General features: G+C 45.3%; 1 non-coding gene across 1 annotated transcript; it reads left to right on the plus strand.

Moving 5' to 3' along the window:
- The first annotated feature begins 8,999 nt into the window (after positions 1–8,999).
- Positions 9,000–9,191, plus strand: LOC116978162. The gene has a single exon (XR_004413401.1). It is a non-coding gene; the product is annotated as a U2 spliceosomal RNA (small nuclear RNA).
- Positions 9,192–11,560: the final 2,369 nt, after the last annotated feature.

Below are 11,560 nucleotides of genomic sequence, written 5' to 3' on the forward strand. Positions count from 1 at the left end.
AATGCAATATTTCATCAAGAGGTGATGATTTAGAACATAGAATAGAATCGTATAGCAGAAGACAAACCCTATGGCCCATAATGTATTTCCCAAACATCATGCCAAGACCATCACTTGTTTACCTGAACATAACCCATATCACTCAATTCCCTGCATATGCATATCCCTTTCCAAAAGCCTGTTAAATGCCACTGTTAGATTTGTTTGTACTGCCATTTTAATCCAATGCATTGCCTGTTCACAGTGTTATTATCAAGACAAACACAGATGGGAGACATGTTCCCACTGAAGAACATGTCTGTTTTCAGTTGCCTGCCACGTTAACGATGTTGTTGCAGCAAAGCTCAGTGTAAGATCAACATAACGACATTTCATCTTCTGACAACACCTTAGTCTGAGCCCTCTCTCTACATCCAGCACTGACTTCAACAATCTGAGATAACAAGCAAACACAGATTTCACATTTCCAGTTTTCAGAGGTTTGCTTTTGATAATCTCAAATAGAATTATTTTGCCTCACTCGTTTGCACCGGAGTGTTTTACCTTCCGTTATTTACTAATCTTCTTACTGCCTCCATTTGCCTTGGTCCATCATCCATTGTCCATGTTTTCCACTCTATCACAGAGCTTCCTACATGACGACCCCTTCCTTTGCCCTTCATTCTTCTGTGGGCGCACCAGAGGCACAGTGGTAGTTGCTGCCTTACAGCGCCAGAGATCTGGGTTCGATCCTGACCTTGGCTGCTGCCTTTATGGAGCTTGTACGTTCTCCCCATGACCACGTTGGTTTTCTCTGGGAGCTCCGGTTTCCTCCCACACTCCAAAGACGTACAGGTTTGTACGTTAATTGGCTTCAGTAAAATTGTAAATTGTCCCTAGTGTGTAGGATAGTGTCAGTGTCAGTGTACAGTGATCACTAGTCTGCATGGACTCGGTGGGCCGAAGGGCCTGTTTGTGCCCTGTATCTCCAAACTAAATCAAACTTTCTTTAGTCTCATTTTCCCAGTTCTGGTGAAAACATTATCTCTTTCTCTGATGTCACATAACATTGTATTGTGCTTCCTGTTTTATTTTATCTCCCTTTGATTCACCTCTGGGTAATGAAAGGTTTTCTCTTTAACCCGCCTTCTTTAATCCAGACAAAAGCGCTCTTGATATCCCCCCAAAAATGTGGCGCCTAGGCCGGGTGAGGTGGCCAATCTTGACCTTGTTGGGAATGGCACTGCCGATCGGCGAGTCGAATTTTCCCCCTGCAGCCTAAGCTCTGTAACTCCGGCCTGGCCAAAGCCGGCAGATCCGTTCCCATAGGTGACGTCCTAGGAGGTCTTTGCGTGCCGGTATCTCGGACCCCACCCCGAGGCCGTTACCTCTGTCGGTCCAACAAAATGGGCAAAACGGCAAGATTCTGGAACCAAGGTGGACGGAAAATCGATGGTGTACATCAGGGGTCTCCAAACTATAGCCCGTGGGCCACATCCGGCTTGCCACAAGATTTTATCCGGCCCACAGCAAGCTTTAACATGTTCCGTGAGGTGAGCTATTTAGCGGGTTTTGTGGTAGTTAGTAGTACGTGACTAATACCCAGGGGTGCAGTACTGCCGGGGCTCACTAGAGCACCGCTCCAGCACCTCTGTAAAACTAAAGCCTAAATAAACAAGGGGAATTTTAACTAGCGGGTGTATGATCGGGGTAACCTGGTTAAAAGAGGGGGAAGGGGATGACCCATCACTAGTGAGGTTCCCTGTAGGAGGGTGAGTGTGAGGGTGAATGAGTGGGTGGATGAGTGGGTGGGTGAGTGGGTGAGTGTGAGGGTGAATGAGTGGGTGGATGAGTGGGTGGGTGAGTGGGTGAGTGAGTGAGTGAGTGAGTGAGTGAGTGAGTGAGTGAGTGAGTGAGTGAGTGAGTGAGTGAGTGAGTGAGTGAGTGAGTGGGTGGGTGGGTGGGTGAGTGAGTGGGTAGTGAGTGAGTGGGTGAGAGGGTGAGTGGGTGGGTGTGTGATTGAGTGAGTGGTTGACATTTCTTTATTTTTTCCTACGGCCCGCAACAATGTGCCAAATATATAATGTGACACTTGTGCTGAAATGTTTGTGGCCCCTGTTGTACATGTACCAATTTCTTCCAATCAAGTCCAAAGGCCTGTGCCCAACTGAAGTCCAACCAGGTCAGAAGGAAGAACTGCCACTGTGTGATGATTGCAAAACTCATTGTTAGTCATTTGGGTGGACTCTTTCGTCCTTGTTTTTAATTTAATAAGGGGTCTTCACTAATTAAAGGGATGGATGGAGCTGACTCGGCAATAAACCCAATTCACTCTAGAGGCTTCTGAGTGAACAGCTCAATACAAGGTAGGCTCGGTGACTTCTTTATAGCTCTTTGGTTTGCATATTCAAACCTTTCCAAATTCAATCTCCAGTAAGTGGGGAAAGTGCCAACCCTTAATAAAACTGCTATCAGTTTTGTTATTTGTTGCCTGGCTGTCATTTTTTGACTGATTTAGATTATGTAGATCATCTCCGTGTGGATAATACAAAGTGCGGCATTAAAGGTGCTTCATAATTTCAGGATAACTTGGTAATAAATCTTTTACGTGAACGCAATAATATAAAATTAGCTCATTGGAAATAAGTGACTTCAGTAGTGATTCAAATTCCAATTAGCAGCCTGGCAGATAATGGATTCTGCAATTCAGAAGTCTGGGATGGGATGTGTGTTGCGGGGTGGATGGTTTTGAGCTCCAAGCCTGCAATGTGTTGGCATTCCTGTGGAATGAGTGGCGAGATTCCTGAGTGGCCTAACTTCAGAGCAGATGATCAGAGGAGATGTTAGCCACAGGTCCATCACCGATTTTCCAGCAACTAGTGGTCAGGCACCTCCTTTAATCCGGACAAAATTTACGAGAGTGCGCTTGAAATCCCCCACGGAAGTCTCCCTGAAAATGTGGTGCCTAGGCCGGGTGAGGCAGCCGATCTCGACCTCATCTGGACTTCTGCAGCCAATCGGCAGGGTCGAATTTACCCCTGGCAGCTGGCCTGGGCCAGCAGACCTGTTCCCATAGCCGACTTCCGAGGCGGACTTTGGGGGCTAGTATCCCACTTCCTCTCCGGCCTAGGTGGACTGTTCCAGTACTGTTGGCCTCTATAAATCCGACAAACTGGATAATCCAGGAAGGCTCTGGAACCAAGGATGCCAGAAAATTGGTGGTTAACCTGTATTTGATAACTACTCAGGAACTCCTGAAAAGCACAGAGAAATATTCATCCAGTGATCTAATCTCTAATGAAGAGAATTCCAGAGATTTATCATCCTCTGTGAGGATCTTCTATACGTCTTATGTTTATTGACCACACCTCTCATCTTGCCGTCTCTTTGTTTGTGAGAGAGTCCTCTCTCACCGTGCACTGCGTGGTGGTGCAGTGGTAGAGTTGCTGACTTACAGCGCCAGAGACCTGGGTTCAATCCTGACAATGGGTGCTTTCTGTTTGCATTCTATACACGTGACCTCGTGGGTATTTCCTGGGTGTTCCGGTTTCCTCTCTCACTCCAAAGACATACAGGTTTGTGGGTTAATTGGTCACAGAAAAGATCGTAAATTGTCCCTCATGTGTAGGATAGGGCTAGTGTGTGGAAATCGCTGATCAGCGTCGAATCTGTAGGCTGTTTCTCTTTCTCTAGAGACCAGAAATTTAAATTCTCTTCCGTGGCAAATGGATATCGAAGTGAATAGATCCTGTCGCTCACAGCTATTGTGGCAAATCATATTATTTACAGCTGTGGGATTGCATCAATCATAATTATTGTGATATACCTTATCTGTTCGGTACCAAAGGTTAGTATTTTCAAAGATGGATTCTCAGAAATGTATAAGCTTTGTTCATCACATGCCGTCTGCAATAAATTGTCTTAATAACTAATTTATAGTGAGTGCATTCTTTTCCAAGTAGCGAGCTTTGTAATTCATGGGTAATAAGGCCAGCCACACACAGGTGAGTTAACGAGTACTATCAATTAGACTCAATAATAAGTACTGGCACTACAAACAAATTAAGTAATGAGCCCTATCAATTACAAGTAGTGAAAGTAATGAACCTTTGACATTGCTGTTGCATGCAACTGTTTATGGTTTTACAATCTTCTGGGTTCTGTCAAAGAGATGTAATAGGTCAGGCACAATAGATAATCCAGAAAGGCTCTGAAACGAAGAGTGCTGGAAAATTGGTGGTTGACCTATATGCCATATATGCCAACTAATGTTTGTAAGGCAAACAAATCCTTGCAAGGCTCATGGTAAAGCCATTGTTAACAAATTGCTTTGGGGACTGTTAAGTGCAAGAGGTAGTCTCTTCCGAAGGTAGACACAAAATACTGGAGTAACTCAGCGGGCCAGGCAGCGTCTCTGGAGAGAAGGAATGGGTGACGTTTCAGGTTGAGACCCTTCTTCTCGACTTGAAACGTCACCCATTCCTTCTCTCCAGAGATGCTGCCTTTCCCGCAGGGTTACTCCAGCATTTTATGTCTATCTTTGGTTTAAACCTACATCTGAAGTTCCTTCCTACACCGGTAGTCTCTACCAGCAGAATACAACTGCCTTTTAATTGCTGTGCACAAGAAACTTTTTTAACAGATCCCTTTGGCCATCCGTTCAGTGGAGAACACATTTAACCAATGCAAATTTGAAGTATATGTTTTCGAAACATAATTAAACCTGGACATCTTTTGTGGGCAAAGTTGTAAATACTGGTTTAAAAAAACCTCCCAAAGGATATCAAAATCAAGACAAATATTTTTTAAATAGTTTGATGAAAACTGGAAAATCAGGAGCAGCAAGGCCTGAAAGAAGCAAACTTGGCCACACAGCCTTCAATTCCATCATCAAAATCTTTGATATACACAGTGAAGAGTAGTGGCCACATCACCGACCCCTGTGGAACACCCCTAGTCACTGGCAGCCGACCAGAAAAAGCCCCCTTTATTTGCCTCCTGCCATCCAGCCAACTTGCTATCCATGATTGTACCTTCCATCTGATACCATGGGCTCTCATCTTCTTTAGCAGCCTCACATGCGACACCTTATCAAAGTCTTCTGTAAATCCAGGTAAACCACATCCACTGACTCTCCTGTGTCTTGCCTGCTATTTACTTGCTCAAAGAAATCCAACAGGTTCATCAGGCAAAATCTCCCTTTCATAAAACCATATTGACTTCGGCCTATTTTAATGTGTGTTTCTAAGTACTCAGAAACCTCTTCTTTTAAAAATCGACTCTAAATCTAATTTTACCAGTTCCACAGTTCTCCACGTTGTTTATCGAGATCACACCTTCCCTAGACCACAATGGACCGTTTGTGGTCAGCCCTGATTCGTCCTGGTCTTTTCACGCCCCTGGCTCTTCACCTTCCCCTCTTCACCCCCTACTTTCAGTCAAAAGAAGGACCCCAACCAAATCGCTACTCATTCTTTTTCTCCAGAGATGCTGCCTGACCCACTGAGTTACTCCAGCACATTTTGTCTATTATTGGTATAAACCAGCATTTGCAGTTTTTTGGTTCTCCAGAAATGTGAAAGGCAGATTTCTGGAGAAATCCTGTTCAAAGGGTACAGATAAGAGTCTATTGCAAAAATGTTTAATTGTCAGTTGTTTAATTAAACAAGCAAAACAAAATAAAAAGGCAATACCCTTCTTTATTTGTGTTGAAACACTGTTTCCATGCAGACACACACATGAGAAGGTTGTTTATCACAGTTGTGGATACATCTTGGTTCAGCCTCTTAGTTGATACTAAACTAAACAATATTTGATATATGAGGTTATAACCTAAATAAGGAAGTGGGTCATCCTCAGCAGATATTCTGCTGTCAACTGTTCACAGTTGACTGTGCCTGAACCCCTCCGTCCGTGGATCATCAACTTCCTGACAGACAGGAAGCAGCATGTGAGGCTGGGAAAGCACATCTCGGACCCGCAGACCCTCAGCATAGGAGCACTATTAAGGCTGCATACTCTCCCCTCTCCTTTACTCTCTCTACACCAATGACTGCACCTCCACAGACTCCTCTGTCAAGCTTCTCAAGTTTGAGGAAGACACAACCCTGATTGGACTGATCCAGGATGGGGAGGAATCTGCCTACAGACAGGAAGTGACACAGCTGGCATCCTGGTGCCATCACAACATCCTGGAGCTCAATGCTCTTAGGACAGTGGAATTCATTGGAGACTTTAGGAGAGCTCCCCCTCCCCTACCCCCACTCACCATCAACACACCACAGTCACAACTGTGGAGTTATTTAAGTTCCTTGGAACCATCATCTCCAAAGACCTTAAATGGGAGTGCACCATCGACTACACTGTCAAAAATGCCCAACAGAGGATGGCAGCTGAGAAAACACAATCTGCCACAGGCAATGAAGGTCCAGTTTTATACTGCCATCGTAGAGTCTGTCCTCGCCTTCTCCATCATGGTCTGGTTTGGCTTAGCCACCAATTAAGACATCCGGAGGCTGCAGCGCATCATTCGATCAGCCAAGAAGGTTATTGGCTGCAACCTTCCCCCCCATCGACGAACTGTACAATGCAAGGGCCAGGAAGAGAGCGGGTAAGATCATCTCTGACCCCTCTCACCCTGGCCACAAACTCTTTGAAGCACTTCCCTCTGGAAGGCAACTCCGGACTGTCAAAGCTGCCACAGCCAGATATACTGTAAAAACTGCTTTTTTCCCCGAGCAGTAGCTCTACTCAACAGCCAAAAGTCTGTAGCCTCCTTTTGCTCTGGTATTTTATTTCATTCTTCACGTGTTTAAATTATATAATGTTTTATTATTTTTAATTGTCTAATGTATATCGTGTTGTTACTAGTGAGCAAAGCACCAAGGCAAATTCCTTGTGTGTATACATATTTGACTAATTTTACTTTGGAGTCACGTGAGTGACTACGTGAAGAACCCGCTCAGTGCGCAGGCGCGGCATTATGCCAGCAGTGCAACAGCGGCCTGCAACGGGAGTTAGGCTCTCCTGCTACAGAATGAACTGGACCGTCAGGTGAGTACCCTGAGGTCGGGTTTTCTTTTACAGGTGAGCCTTTTTCTGCTTGTGTTTTTTACAGGCAGAGAAAAAGGCTCTGGAACAAAACTGTCCCCCGTTCAAGGAGGAACGTATTCCCGTCGGGGAGGGGGGCAGCAACAGGCGGCAGGAGCGTTACCCGGTGTTCCGTAATTCCCCGACACAGTGCCGAGGCCAGCCCGCTAGTACCTGAGCAGCGGGCTGGATGCATAGCCACTCAAGAGGCATCCGGCAGGTGTTCCCGATGTCGGACGGGACGTCTCTCCACCCGCACGGGGAGAGAGATAGCCGCCTGAGCTGCTGGAGTGGCTCACGGAGCAGGTGCCTGCGAGACGCGCTGCTTGAGGGGCGCTCTCGCTACTACAAGGCACAAAAGCTCCAGAAGAAGGCGGTAGGAACAATTACCGGGCGCTCCGCTATCCCCATCACCGCGCCGAGCCCAGTCCCGCTAGTGCCTGAACTGCGGGCTGGATGTTCAGCCATCCGAACAGGCATCCGGCCGGTGGCTTCCGACTTGTCGGAGGGGACGTCTCTCCACACGCTACGTGAGGGGCAGTCTCGCTGGGGGTTCAGGCATACCCTCCACAGTGCCTAGGCACTGCCCATCGCTTCCTCCTTAGTGTGGTTAGCTTTGGGGTGACCAGTGGCTGGGCTGGTCATGAAGAGGGGTCTCTGGCTGAACAGGATCAGGAAGAGCTACAATATCGGGAGTATGCTTGAGGTACAGGATCAGGAAGAGCTGCTGGGTGTGGCCGCTGTGGCTCCACCACTAGCGAGATGACTTTTCAGTCTCAACTGATGGCCAGCTTACTACCTGTCTTTTCCAAAAAACCTCTCCAAGACAGGTAGCCATGAGGCGTTCGTTTTATCACGCCTCCCCTAAATTGCATTTACTCAAAGTGCCCGCCATTATTGGGGGATACATTGAGCAGCGCATTTAACCTAAATATTTTAAAAATGCATTTGGTACCCTGACGTCGGCTATCATGTCCACCTGCTCATTCCAGAAGGGCAGGGTAGTATGGCAAAACACCTGACCCTACTGTTCAACGGTATACCTCATAACTTCTCAAATGAACTGACAAACCTGCCCTCAATCTATGAAATTAACAGGACTATGAGAACGCCGACCTCACAAGCACAGATCCTGCTACCTGGCACTTACCAAACCAGTCCTAAAAAACTGGACGAAGTGTTCAAACTATTCGGCACAAGAGGGCAGAGTCTGGAATGAGCACCACACTAAACCAGACAGCAGTACCTCGACGTGTCCACCAGGTGCGTCTACCTCATGGTACTGGTGAAAGCTCGGGGCCTGCATGCCAAACCCGTAGCATTTTAGGCCACGGCCCAGAGCAGGCCCCAGGGAAAATGCGCCACCCCCCAACAAACATCGTCCCTACAAGAACAAGGAACCAGAAACCGAAGAAAACAACAATGAAGACAGATAAGTATGGTTCCTACCATCACATAAAGGTTAAGGGTTGTACTAACAAGGGGTGGGTGAATCACGCCTGGTTAGGAAGCTATCACTCTTGGTAGTTATATACCAAAAAATAAATACAAGGGGAATAGAATTAATATCTTGCCACCAATTCAGCAAGCACCCCAAGGGGTCTACCCTCCCACGATGGTGAATGTCGCACCATCGTTGATAAACCACTTGAGTATTTCACCAGGTATACCCATTCATGGGATTTGTAACTACTACCATGGATCCAAGGATACTTTATGGTAGACATCGACCTTGAAGATGCACACTATTCAGTACCTTCTCATATAAGTTTCGGATATACCGCAATTACCTGGATGGAGTAACCATGATGAGCGTTGCGGCATTTAAGTCAAAGTTATCCAGAATCAACTAGCCCTGACACTTAGAAACATTCCGTCATGGCATGTCTATATATTAACGACAAACTATCCTTGGATACAGCTTTAGCTGCATCGCTTCTCGGCCTTTTGGCTAAGATCAAGTGTAGTATCTGTTCTTATCAGTTTAATAATCTGATACGTCCCTTATCTAGGGACCATATATTAAATTGAATTTTGGAACAGGGAGATGGAATAGGGGCTTGCTCCGTCCACTCCACGCATCGACCCAGTATTGCAGTGCCTCTGGGAACGGTGCACAAAATATATATCCAGATATTTACGTTGACCATCCACAACTTTGTTATCTGGTATTCATTAAGACTATCAGTCATGGTACATTAACCACCAATCAACTACGTGGCAAAGTAATTGGGATAGAGCAGCATTACCAACTACTGAACTTTGTACCTTTCCTATGAGCTGAGATACTAGTGTTCAAAACTATCTCCATACCTGTAATATGGGGGCAAATGGATTAATCTGTAGTGTTATCATGGAATTTATCGGCAGGAAGGATTATGGTTGTACACTTACACCTGTTTTGAGTAACATCTTATGTGTCCTGGTGTGTTACTGAGCTTGTAATACTTAATGCCAATATGAATTGACTTAAACATGTTATATATTAACTTACTTAATTCTAGTGAAGCATTTGCTCAGTAATCCACCAAATTTGCATGGTCGTTTATAAGATAACAACATCACAGTGGTGGCATATACCAAACCACTTGGGCGGAGAACATCGATATTAGGTGACAATTTATTAACAATTGGAAACCGTATGTCGTCAAACATGTTTGACCATCAGTAACTCACCTATCAGGTGAGTTAAATACTGTAAACATACAATTAAACCAAAAATATTTGCTGAAATTACTAAGCAATATGGACACCAGATATCGATTCCTTATATCCAATTAAATCACCACGTACTAACTTACGTCACATGAAACCAATCTCAAGGCAGCGGCAATGGAGACATTCCCGTGTATTGAGGGGTGGGGGGAACCTAATCTCTATGTTTTCCTTTCCTTCTACCTCTTCAATAGGTACTACGGCTTCATCAGTCGGGTACTACGCAAATTACAGTGGACCAAGTCCACAAGCATGGTTCCCAGTGATCCTCGACATGGTCATTAAAAGAATTGCAGAATTGGGAAGACCATTGCTGTGCTTGGATCAGCAGCACTATCAACCTGATGACAGCATTCCGTCACATATCCTAGGGAATATACCTGAGGAGCATCAAGAAATGGTACACTGTTTTCCAAAACAGGAATTACACATTCAACTATAACAAAAAACTGTACTGGAGCTCCTGGCAGGTCTTCACCACAATGAAGGACATGTTCTGTTAGCCTACTCAACTTGGGTACCGCTCACTGGCGATCAGATACAGGATACATTCCCCAGAAATAGGTACACCCAAATTGGGATGTCAGTGAAATCCTGACATACCTTAGGGGATGATCACCAGCCAGGTCACTCACCCTGGAACAGCCTACACTGAAGATGGACATGCTGGTGGCCTTACATCAACACAAAGAGCCAGCTCTCCCATCTACTGCGATGGGACAACATGGTTATAACACCAGATAGTGTCACATGCCCATTCAAGGGTTGGCCAAACAGAACAGACCAGGAACATCAGGTCCAGTCATGAAATTCCGGGCATACCCACCTGAACCACGTTTTATGTGTCATGACCCACTTAGAGATCGACACAATAAGGAATACCGAGGGAGAGGAAAAAGCCTTATGGGTCAGCCACAGGAAACCTCATGGTCGGGTGACGAGCTAAACTATCTCTAGTGGCTCAAGCAGGTACTGGGAGTTGCTGGAGTAAATACTAACGTGTATAAAATCTTATTCCACCAGGACAGCTTCCACGTCAGTAACTAAGAGGATGGACGAGCCTATGGACCACATCCTGGCTACTGCAGGGTGGTCTAGGGAGTATACGTTCCAAACTTTTATAACAAACCACTGACATAACCTGTATCGTTTGCAGAAAAAGAATCTGCAAAAAATATATAATTTAAGCCCGGGGGAGCAATTGGTCTTGTTGTTGTTAATAACACCATTATTGTTTTTACAAACAGATTCATGGTTGATTATGATAACATACTTCCTCCCTCGAATGACTCCGGCAGCGAGTGAAGTATGAACTGTTACACGGTTTGAAATCACAGAACTTTGAAGTCTTCACGTAGTCACTCACGTGACTCCGAAGTAAAATAGTAAGATTAAATGAGAATTTACCAGTTTGAAGTTTGATCTGTATTTTATGAGGAGTTACGATGAGGGATTACGTGCCCTCCGATCCCACCCTCATTATATGGATCAAACTAATAAATTGATGTCTCCTTACCTTTACTATGTTTACTTCAAATAACTGTGTCTATCTGTGATTCCACACCGCTGCTTGGAAGTATGCCGCGCCTGCGCACTGAGCGGGTTCTTCACGTAATCCCTCATCGTAACTCCTCATAAAATACAGATCAAACTTCAAACTGGTAAGTTCTCGTTTAATCTTACTATTAGATGTATTCAATTCAATTCAACAGTGTTTGAAGTGAAGGTACACAAAAATGCTGGAGAAATTCAGCGGGTGCAGCAGCATCTATGGAGC

This window comes from Amblyraja radiata, chromosome 10 (assembly GCF_010909765.2).
Source record: "Amblyraja radiata isolate CabotCenter1 chromosome 10, sAmbRad1.1.pri, whole genome shotgun sequence".
Classification (NCBI taxonomy): domain Eukaryota; kingdom Metazoa; phylum Chordata; class Chondrichthyes; order Rajiformes; family Rajidae; genus Amblyraja; species Amblyraja radiata.